The following is a 12,006-nucleotide window of genomic DNA, read 5'->3' as shown; positions in this document are numbered from 1 at the left end:
CTTAGCTTTCCAACGGGTACTCATTTGCCCAAATCTGAGTTCTACAGCCCAAGTTATGGCCCAAAAACTAGTACTGATTTAGACAGACGATCCAGCCCATAGTGACAACTTCATTGCCATTTTTGACAATTAAAATGGCCTCATCTATCATCCAGCCCTTCATAGAAGTTGTAGAGGTGGCTCTTAAGGTTCAATTGGGCTTAGGCTTGCTTCATTTGGACGTCTAGAACTCCAGATACAAAATAAATACTGAAACTGGTCGTGACACATCAAGTATGGGCTTTTGCAATAGATCCATAGCTCATTTTGTCAACTTTGGAGACTGATTTGAGCTTTGGTCCCTCTTTATCATTTGTAGTGCTCTATCTTAGCTTTTCAATGGATTAAACAACACTCAATTTGGAGACCCACAACTTTAGAAATACCTAAAAAATGCAGCAAAGGTCAAATGCTAAAAATTTCTCCATTCAACACAATTATTCCAACAACTATCTAAAAATATGCCTAAATGATAAATATACTTTAATCAACTGAATTATGCATAAAAACACACTAGAAACACTAAATATGATGGGAGTAAAATTAATAAATTATGCACTTATCACATGACTTATTCAGAAAGATTGTAATCATGTTTGCTCCCAAAGTATTAATATGAGATATTAATAAGTTGGAATGGTGAGTCTCATACCATATAACAAACATGATAGGCACTTATACATGATAAGTAGGTTGAACCGGTGACATTTATGACAATCACGTAGAGTTTACTCTTGTCAATGCATTGTCATAAATCATATCAGTGCATATAATCTTTAGACCTGAGATAACACAGTTATCTTGTGTATAGGTGATTTGAGTTTGATACTGTTTTCATATTTGTACTGTGTATGGGTATATGGGCATGTGTTGGCTTCTACAAGTTATATATGGAGATAGGTGTTGATCAAGATGGAATCTATTACCCTAAGTAAATAGGGATAAAATCCTATGTTCATTTAATTATTCTTGATGATTCAAGTTCCTGGCCAGGACAGATAGACTTAGTCAGAAAAGAGTTTCTAACAAGAAAGTCTAATTAATCAAGAATGAGAATTAAAAGAGAACACAATATTCATAGCAATTGGAGTTTGACATTAACCATGGCTCTAGCTAGAATTGTGATTTTGTAATAGAGAGATTTTAGTGCATGGTAATATATGATTAAAGGTTCATTTAAGGTATTCCTTGTTACTGATTGGGTAGCCATGGCATGCTATGCTAGGTGTCAACCATGGTCTATGAGATGCCTAAAATGATTTAGAGAAATCATTTACGGTAAGAAAGAGTTCTGATGATATTAAGAGTGAATATCATATCTCATTGCCAATTAGTGATGAGCCTAGTGAGTCACACACATACACAAGTTAATCACCAAGTAAAATGTGATTTAATTAATTAATTAAAGAGATTAATTAATTAGTTAAATAGGTTTAGTTTTCAATGAGATTGCGAAGTCCCTAGCATGGCTTGAAATCAAATCGAGGTTATTTGATGTATAGTATAAATTAAATTTATGTTTAAAGTGTTTAAATATGAATTTAATTGTGAGAAATTAATTAATGGTGATTAATTAATTAATTAATTAATATTTGATATAAATTGATTAGAAGAGGAGAAATAATTATTTTGGGTTGAGAACTCAAAATTAAAACATAAGGGTAATTTGGTCATTTCACATGGTGACATGTGGCACCATGAGATGGTGACACATGACATCATATAAGCTTGCCATTTGTCTTCCTATCATACAAGATGATCAAAGTCAAGATTAAATCTAGCTTTGACACTTGGCTTAATGAGATTAAGTCAATTAAAAATAAGATTGAATATGGTGGTGACATGTGGCAAAGGGAGTAATGAAATTTTGACCTAATTATAAAAGGAAAAGAAAGAAGAAACAAATAGAACTCTCTCTTCCTCAAGAGTGGTGGCAGCACCTCTCTCCCTCTCCTTCTTCTTGTTCTCTCATCAATTCAAAGAGAATCACTCAATTCCCTTTGAATTAAAATTGCTAGAAATTGTTTCTAGTGTCCTATACACACATATAACCTCTCTAAAAGCAAAAACCCCAAATCATAATTGGTTGGCAAGGCTTTGGAAGCAAATTTGGTGGCTTCCATTGGTGATCTTATTGTGGACAAGCTAGAGGGACAACACTTGGGGTCCTAGGAGCTTCCTAAAGGTGTCAATTGCATCCATTGTGCATCAAAGAGGTTAGTACCCAAATCCCTCTCTCTAATTAGGGATTAATTGAATTAATTTATTAATTCACAATCTTAAATGGAAAATAAAGATTTTAATACATGCTAAAATCTGTTTTAGTATGTAATTGAGCTTTGAAATTGATTAGGCACATAAGAGATGTGGCATGATGCATGAAATAGGAGGGAGGAAGTTGGTGTGCATGTGGGAAATGGAGGTAGAGTTGGAAGGGGAATTCGGGTAGAAACTAGGATGGTGGAGCAAGAAGAGTTGAATTGGTATGATGATGAGTTTGAGGAAGCATTTGAGTATGGAAACCATCACTTTGATGGTAAGAGGTTTTGGCCACCAAAGGGGATAGGTGTTAAAGGTAGGCGAGGAGGAAGACAACTTAGATTTGATGACTATGCTGAGAGAGAGATGCACCATGAGAGGGTTGATGCCAATGTAGGAAGCATAACGATGAAAATACCTCCTTTTCATGCTGAAGCCTATATTGAATGGGAGAGGTAGATTGAGATAATTTTTGAGTGCCACAATTATAGTGAGGAGAAGAAAGTTAAGTTGGCAGCAGTTGAGTTCAAGGATTATGCATTGGTTTGGTGGGATCAATTACTTACAAGGAGGAGAAGACATGGCTTGAGGGGTGTTACTACTTGGACTGAAATGAAGGAGATCTTGAGAGAAAGGTTTGTGCCACCACACTATGGAAGAGAGGTGAAGTTGAGGTTGCAGCAACATACCCAAGGAAGTCAGAGTGTGGAGGTGATGGATGTCGAATCCACCAAAAATTAAATTAATTGAAATCACCAATAATGAAATATTTTCTACAGTAAATGGTAAATCCAGGTCAAACCCTAGAGACTGAATTATTAAATTTCGTGCACTTGTGTAATGGGAAACGAAAGAGACAAAGATTAGGGGGGTTTTGTAACACAAAATCAGAAGAAATCAGAAATTCAAGAACTAAATATGAAAATCTCAATTTAAACAAACTTCAGTCCTAGGTAATTCTCATTCCAATGCATTGATTTGATTATAGACAAAAGAAAAACAATTATCTCTTATTGAATACTTAACGTAGATTTACCAAAGAGCGAGGTAAACCCTTGACTTCCCTATACTCATCAATTTGAGCCTAGCACTCTTATTGACTCTAATTATTAACTGAGTTGGTATTAAGCAATCCTCATCAAATTAATAACTGCTTTAAGAAAAAGAAAGTAGTTAAGCTGAACAACAATTTATGAAGCATAAATCATTTAATCCACCCTATTATTTCCTTAGGTTATTATCAAAAATTGAGATAATAATCAATAAAACCTAATTACTACTTATGTTCAATCTTACACAACAATTACGGATTATGAAGATGAACTAGCAATCGATCTCATCAAACAATCAACTAATAGGCCTTTTTAGCAAATCATTCAATAGATCAAAGATAAATAAATCAGAAAACAATAGATATTCAAAAAGGCATAAATTAAATTAAGGACCTGGTCTCATAAATCAAGCAAAAGAACTTAAATCCCTTGAACTGAATTAAAAACTTAGCCACTCATGGCTTACAGAAAAAAAAAGAAGAATTCTAAAAGATGAATGGAGAGGCTGCTGAATGATTTTGGAGGCGTCTGAATGCCCTTTGAGTCGGCTGCTATCTCTTCTATTTATAATAAATGGTCTTGGGTTAGGTTTTTTTAGAGTCTCTGTCAAAAACTGTAACTAGAGCAAAATTAGGAATTTGACTATCGATGGATACATGGCCCGTGTATCACTACAAGACCCAGGGCCGTGTAACTTACTGGAGCTGAGTGGGTCTGTCTCGCATTAGCATAGAAAGTTACACGGGTCTCTAGGATTTACACGAGTCAAATTACACGGCCCGTGTACTTCATTTCTTCCTCTGTTCTCTGGATTCCTTCTGGTAGAATGTTACACGGATCTTTGGTTATGCTTACACGACCCGTGTACTTTGTACCAACAATGCTTCTCAATCCTTCGACCTTTCCAAGCTTCCTTCCACACTATATTGCTCCGAAACTTCACCAAAACCCTGAAAAATACAGCAAGAGTCAAATTTCTCCATTTAACACAATTATTTCAACAACTCTCTAAACATATGCCTAATAGATAACTATACTTAACCAACTGAATTAAACATAAAAACACATTAAAAACACTAAATGTGATGGGAGTAAAATTAATAAATTATGCACTTATCAGGAGGAGTATTACAAAGCCATGCAAATTGCCATGATTAGGGGTGAAGTAGAGGAGGATGAAGAGGCCACCATGGTTCAGTTCTTGAATGGGTTGAATCTCGACAGTGCTTACATGGTTGACTTGCAAAATTGCAGAAAGGTAGAGCAAATGATGCAAGTAGCCATCAAAACAGAAAAGGAGATGAAGAGGAAGCGGGCTGCCAAAAGTAAATGGAACACTCAATCATCATACAATTCGACTTCCAATACACCATGGAAACCGAATTGGAGTGGAACACCTAAAGTGGAAAAGGATGTGCCAAAAATGAAGGAGGAGTAGAAAGAAAAAGGGAAGACAGAAGGAAATGTAGAAGAGAAAAATAAGAAAATGGAAAATATAGCAAGGGATGTGAAGTGCTTCAAGTGTTTGGGAAGGGGGCATTGTTCCGATGAGTGTCCAAATAGGAGAGTGATGTTTATTAGAGAAGATGGAGAATGGGAGAGTGGTGAAGAAAAGACTGAAGAGAATGCTAGTGATGATGAATATCTTGATGAGGGTGAGCAAGCTCCCATGGATGGTAATGTCCTTGTCACTATGTGCACCTTGAGTGCACAAGTCAGTTTGGGTAATGGAGATGAGAAGCAAAGGGACAATATTTTCTATACTAGATGTTTGGTGAATGAGAAATTATGTAGTGTGATTGTGGATAATGGTAGTTGCTGCAATGTTGCTAGTAGCTTATTGGTTGAGAAATTGGGGTTGCCTACCACTTTGCACCCAAAGCCATATGGTCTCCAATGGCTTAATGATTGTGGAAAATTGAGAGTTTTCAAACAGGTTGTAGTGCCTTTTAGCATTGGAAAGTACCATGATGAGGTAGTTTGTGACGTGGTGCCTATGATAGCTACCCATTTATTATTGGGCCGTCCATGGCAATTTGATAGAAGTGTGGTTCGTGATGGGAAAAAGAATAAGTATACAGTTTTGAAAGATGGCCGAACCTACACCTTGCTTCCTATGTCACCATCTCAAGTGCATGAAGACCAAGTGAGGATCTTAAAATCAATTGAGGAAAGGAAAGATTGGAGAGAAAATTTGAGAGAGGCCGAGCTTGATGAGAAAAAAAATGAGAGGAGAGTGAGAGCAAAAGAAGTAAAAGAAAAAGAAAAGAGTGAGGGCTCGGGGCAAAAGGAGAGTAGAGAGAAGAAAATGAGTTTGTATGTGAGAGGAAAAGAAGTGAGGGAAGCCTTACATGGGGGGAGACCTCTTTGTGTGCTTATTTATCGGGAGGTGAATTTATGTTTATCTGACATTGGCCAAAACTTGCCTAGTGGTGCTGTTTCTTTGTTGCAGAATTTGAGGATGTGTTTCCAGATGATCTTCCTTTGGGTTTGCCACCAATTCGGGGGATAGAACACCAAATTGATCTCATTTTGGGTGCTCCAATTCCAAACAGACCAACATATAGAAGTAATCTTGAGGAGACAAAAGAACTACAAAGGTAAGTGGAGGAACTTTTGGCAAAGGGCCATGTGCGTGAAAGTATGAGTCCATGTGCGGTTCCAGTGCTCCTAGTACCAAAGAAGGATGAGACATTCAGAATGTGTGTAGATTGCTGTGCTATCAACAAAATCATGGTAAAGTATCGACATCCCATTCCTCAATTGGATGAGCATTTGGGCTAACCAATGCACCTAGTACTTTCATGAGGTTAATGAACCATGTGCTTAGACAATTCATTAGCAGATTTGTTATAGTTTATTTTGATGACATCTTGATTTATAGCAAAAACATGGATGAGCATTTGCATCATTTGAGATATGTGTTTGATGTGTTGAGATCTGAAAAATTGTGTGCTAATATAAAAAAGTGTTCTTTTTTGCTTTGATAGAGTTGTCTTTCTTGGTTATGTTGTGACTAGCAAAGGTGTGAAAGTAGCCGAGCAAAAGGTCATAGCCATTAAGGATTGGCCAACTCCTGATGCACACATTTTGCATAGTCATTTAGGTCTAATTTCATAACCATTTTATTTGATTATTAGTCATTTTTAGCTAGTTTCATTAGTTAATTAGTTAGTTTTTCATAATTGTCGATTTTGGATTAATTTGTAATTTTTACTTTGTTTTGTAGGAAAAATGGTGTTTTTGAAGGACTAAAGAGAATTTTGCCAATGAAGAGTGTCTTCTACAGCAAAAAGATGTCAAAAACAAGTTTTCAAGCTGAAATATGCATTGACCAAACTGTGCATAACTTGCCGCATAAGCTATGCAGATCTGCATAAGGATAAAGATCATCGTTCGAACTAGCGAAATGTGCATAAGGAGACTGCATAGCTTATGCACATTCTCGCCTCCCTTATGCACATTCACGAAATTGTTCATAACCTATGCACCAAGTCATGCAGCTTCGCATAAGTGACCCAGATCAGAAAGCGCATAAGGGATTGCATAACTTATGCGATCCACTTATGCGATCCCTTGAAGAGTTCATTAATGAGTGGCGGAGATTTCCTCAAATAATTCCTCCTAGAACATACTATTTTAGGGCTCCATGTCAGAAAAATGCTATATATAGTCTCATTTTCCCAATTTTGGGAGGGACAAGGAGCAAAGAAGAAGAAGAGGAGGCTGAGCAGAATTTGAGGAGTCATTTTCACCTTCCACACCATTTTCAACCAAGATTTGCAGATTTCTTTCTTTCTTTACACTTTTCTACATTTCTAGTGTTTAATTTCTTACTTCTTAGCTTAGATTAAAGCTTTATTTCCATTTAAATTCATCATATCTTGTAAGCATTATGGATAGTGAGTAGTTTACTTTTGATTCTGGAGTAAGGGTTGTAATATTTGAGATATTTTGTGGATTTTGATTGGGTAATCCATATTTTGTGGTCTTAATGAGTTTTATTCATTTCTTGTATGCTTAATGACATGCTTAATGTAGGATCCCATTGAGTAATGTTCTTAATCCATGGTTGAAGCACCGAAAGGAGAAGGCCTTGTGATAGATAATCAGGAAATTGGACTTAATTAACTTAGACCTAGAAATAGGCTAAGGATTAAGAGGATTCACAGATTAATTAAGGAACTTAATGGGTCTTAATTAATTCTAACTCCACGAAAGTAGGATTAGTTTGATTAAGGCACTCTTTGTCTCACTCGAAAGGGAATTCAAAGGATTTAAGAATTAATCTCCTTAAAACTCATAAGTTTCATAAAATTGGACAACCAATTTAAAATCCCAAAATAGCTCGAATATGAAATCCCAAACTCCGGAATCACCTTTTTACCATTGTTAATTTTCAATTGAATTTAATTGCTTGCCATTTTCAATATTGCCATATTTGAACTCGCTTATTTCAATTTGATGAAATTTTAGTTTAACGTAATACATTGTTGAATAGAATATTAATTTTGCACATTTAGATTTCATACTCCATTACCCATTAATTCATTATTTTAATTTCATAAATACTTCAATTTAGTCAACTTTTATATCAAAAATTCAATCATTAACACAACTCCTCGTGGGATCGATATTTTTCTATACTACTTGTATGACCCGTGCACTTGCGGTTGGGACACATCAAGTTTTTGGCGCCGTTGCCGGGGAGTTGTTTGTTTAAGATTGAATTCTTGATTATTTTAGTTGATTATAGTTTTATTTCATTTATCTTTTCATTTTTGTGTTTGTTTGTTCTTTTTCAGGTACTTTTAATCTTTTATGAGAAGAGCTAGAAGCTCAAGTGATGCATCCTTATTGTTCAATCCTGAAATAGAGAAATTTTGTAAAGCCAACAAGAAAGAAACCAGAAGAAGGAAGGAAGCTTTGAGAGAAACCGAAATTGAAGCAGACATGGCTGATGAAAGAGTTAGAATTGATGTTGGTAATGCTGGAAATGGTCAAAACAATGAAAATGAAGCCCAAGGAGAAGAAGTTGTTAATGCAAACGTGCCTAGGGGAAGTATGATGGATCATGCTTTTCCTCGTTTTGATGATTTGAGAGAGAGCATAGCAAGACCAAGGATTGATGCAAATAGTTACAAGATGGATTTTGGAGTTCTTCAAATGATTCAGAATTCTCAATTTGGAGGACACCCTTCTGAAAATCCACACACACACCTGAAGAAGTTTGCTATGATTTGTGACATGCAAAAACAACCTGGAGTATCTGATGATGCAGCAAGATTTAAGCTATTCCCATTCTCTTTGAAAGATAGAGCATTGGATTGGCTTGATTCTTTACCTCACAACTCCATTACAAATTGGGAGCAACTAACTGATGCATTTCTTGCATAATATTTTCCACCTGGAAAAACTCAAGAATTGAGGAATCAAATGACAGCTTTCAGACCAAGAGAAGATGAAACTCTTTATGAGTCATGGATGAGATGGAAGGAATTAGAGAGATTATGCCCACATCATGCCATTCCAAAATGGATGATAAATCAAAATTTTTACACCAATGTCACTCCTGCAATCAGAGGAATTATTGATGCTCAAACAGGAGGAGAATTCATTATTAAGCATGAAGATGAAGCTTATGAGCTATTGGAGAAAATTGCAAAGAATACTCATCTTTGGAGTAGTCCAAGAGGACCAGCTCCAACTCAGAAAAGGCAAGCTGCTGGAATATATGATCTTGATCCATTCAACATGATTAATGCAAAGTTTGATGCACTTACAAATGTACTTGCTAAGAAGATGGAAGATTTGAGTATGTTGGTTAGTTCATCATCATCAGCTGGAAGTTCACAACAAGTGGCTTATGCAGAGGAAACAACCAGCTGTGGAGTAGATTATGGAGAACAAGCAGCATATGTTGGTAATTATGGAAACAAGCAAATGGGGAATCCTTATTCTCAAACTTACAATCCAAATTGGAGGAATCATCCCAACTTTTCATGGGGAAATCAGCAAAGTCAAGTTCCAAATCAGAATTTTCAACCACAACAGCAGAGTCAAGTTCCATATCAGCAAAATAGGCAACCACTACCTAATTTTCAGCAGAAAAATATGAACCCTCCACCAAAACAGCAAGAACGAAATTCCACCACTGAAGCTTTATTGCAACAGATACTTGCTAACCAAAATAAACATGATGAGGAGATGAGAGAGGTGAAAGCAAGGCTGGAACAGATGCAAACACACAACAGAATGCTGGAAAACCAGATTGCACAACAAGCATCTTCCTCAAGTGCCAAATCTTTTGGAAAGCTTCCAAGTCAACCAGAAAATCCAAGAGAGCAGTGTCAAGCCATTACTTTAAGAAGTGGTAAAGTTATAAATGATGAGAAGAGTGAAAACAGTGAGAAGAGAGAAAATGAGAAAGAAACTGATGGGAGTGAAAAACAAGAGAGTGCAGAAAAATGTAAAGAGGAATTTGAAGAAAAAGAAGAGAAATATATACCTCCTGAGCCCTACAAGCCACAGCTTCCCTTTCCACAAAGATTTCACAAAGCCAAGCTTGATAGGCAATTTGGGAAGTTCTTAGAGGTTTTGAAGAAACTTTACATAAATGTGCCTTTTGTTGATGCTCTTTCACAAATGCCCTCTTATGCAAAATTCTTGAAAGAAATTCTCTCAAACAAAAGGAAACTTGAAGATGATGAAACTGTAGCTTTGACAGAAGAATGTAGTGCTATCCTCCAAAGGAAACTTCCTCCAAAGCTTAAGGATCCAGGGAGTTTTTCAATTCCATGCCACATTGGAGAATCATGTTCTACAAAAGCCTTATGTGATTTAGGGGCTAGTGTTAGCCTTATGCCCCTTTCCATCTATGAGAAGCTCAACATGGGAGATCTAAAGCCAACCCACATTTCTCTTGATTGGTGAACAATCAAGTATCTGAAGGAATTTTGGAGAATGTGCCTGAAGGTTGGAAAGTTCTATATACCTGTTGACTTTGTCATCTTGGACATGGAGGAAGATTCTAATATTCCAATTATCTTGGGGAGACCCTTTCTAGCTACAGCAGGAGCATTGATTGATGTGAAAGGAGAAAAGCTGACTCTTAGGGTTGGTGAAGAGCAATTGGTTTTCAATATTAATAACACTATGAGAAAGCATCATTCTGAAGCTGATACTTGCTTGAGAGTTGATATCATTGATGAGCTGGTTGAAGAACACTTCAGGAAGAAATATCCAGAAGATCCACTTGAAAATTGTTTGGTTCATGGAGGAGGCATAGACTATGACAACCCTCATGTAGCTGCATATGCTCAACACTTAGAGGGAAGTCCACCATTCATTTCTGCTCCAGTTTTTCAACTCACACAAAAGGAAAACGCTGAATTTAAGCAATCATCATTCAAGGAAGAAGATGCACCTAAGGTAGAACTTAAGCAACTTCCTTCTCAGCTCAGGTATGAATTTCTTGGCACTAATAACACTTATCCAGTAATAGTAAATGCAAACTTGAGTACTTTAGAAGCTGATAAGTTGTTAAGAGTGTTGAGAAAATTTAGGAAAGTTTTGGGATACACCATAGATGACATTAAGGGAATAAGCCCACATTTTTGCATGCATAGAATCATTTTGGAAGAAAATTGTAAACCATCTATTGAACATCAGAGGAGGTTGAACCCAAATATGAAAGAAGTTGTTAAAAAGGAAATTTTGAAGTTGCTTGATGCAGGGATCATTTACCCCATCTCAGATAGTACTTGGGTGAGCCCAGTACATGTTGTTCCAAAAAAGGGTGGAATGACAGTTGTCAAAAATGAAAACAATGAATTAATTCCCACCAGAACAGTGACTAGTTGGCGAATGTGCATAGATTACAGAAAATTAAATGTTGCCACTAGAAAAGATCATTTTCCACTTCCCTTCATTGATCAAATGTTGGAAAGACTAGCTAGGCATTCTTACTTTTGCTATTTAGATGGATATTCAGGTTTTTTTCAAATCCCTATCCATCCAAATGATCAAGAGAAAACCACTTTTACTTGTCCATATGGAACCTTTGCTTATAGAAGGATGCCATTTGGGTTGTGTAATGCACCACTTTTCAGAGGTGCATGATGGCAATCTTCTCGATTTCATTGAAGACATAATGGAGGTTTTTATGGACGATTTTTGTTTATGGATCTTCATTTGATATATGCTTGGCTAACCTTTCTAAAATTTTGCAGCAATGTGCAGATACTGACCTTGTGTTAAATTGGGAAAAGTGTCATTTTATGGTCCAGGAAGGGATAGTGCTTGGACATTTGGTGTCTAACAGAGGAATAGAGGTTGATAAAGCCAAAGTTGAAGTGATAGAGAAGATGGCTCCTCCTACCAATGTCAAGAATTGAAGTTTCCTAGGACACACCGGGTTCTACTGACGCTTTATCAGGATTTTTCTAAAATAGCTAAACCTTTGTCTAATTTGCTAAGTAATGACACACCATTTGTATTTGACCAAGAGTGTTTGGATGCCTTTTGCAGGTTGAAGCAAGCTCTTATCACTGCACCAATCATGCAACCACCTGATTGGAGCCTACCTTTTGAAATTATGTGTGATGCTAGCAACTATGCAATTGGGGCTATTCTTGGTCAAAGAAAGGACAAAAAG

At 36.4% G+C, this 12,006-nt stretch overlaps 1 non-coding gene across 1 annotated transcript; it reads right to left on the bottom strand.

Annotated features, from left to right (window-relative positions):
* Positions 1-8,771: 8,771 nt before the first annotated feature.
* On the bottom strand, positions 8,772-8,878 carry LOC131177020 (small nucleolar RNA R71). The gene has a single exon (XR_009146764.1). It is a non-coding gene; the product is annotated as a small nucleolar RNA R71 (small nucleolar RNA).
* Positions 8,879-12,006: the final 3,128 nt, after the last annotated feature.

Source organism: Hevea brasiliensis, unplaced genomic scaffold (genome assembly GCF_030052815.1).
Source record: "Hevea brasiliensis isolate MT/VB/25A 57/8 unplaced genomic scaffold, ASM3005281v1 Scaf31, whole genome shotgun sequence".
Classification (NCBI taxonomy): domain Eukaryota; kingdom Viridiplantae; phylum Streptophyta; class Magnoliopsida; order Malpighiales; family Euphorbiaceae; genus Hevea; species Hevea brasiliensis.
The sequence above is the reverse complement of the archived record's forward strand: the minus strand, read 5'-3'. Positions and strand labels throughout refer to the sequence as shown.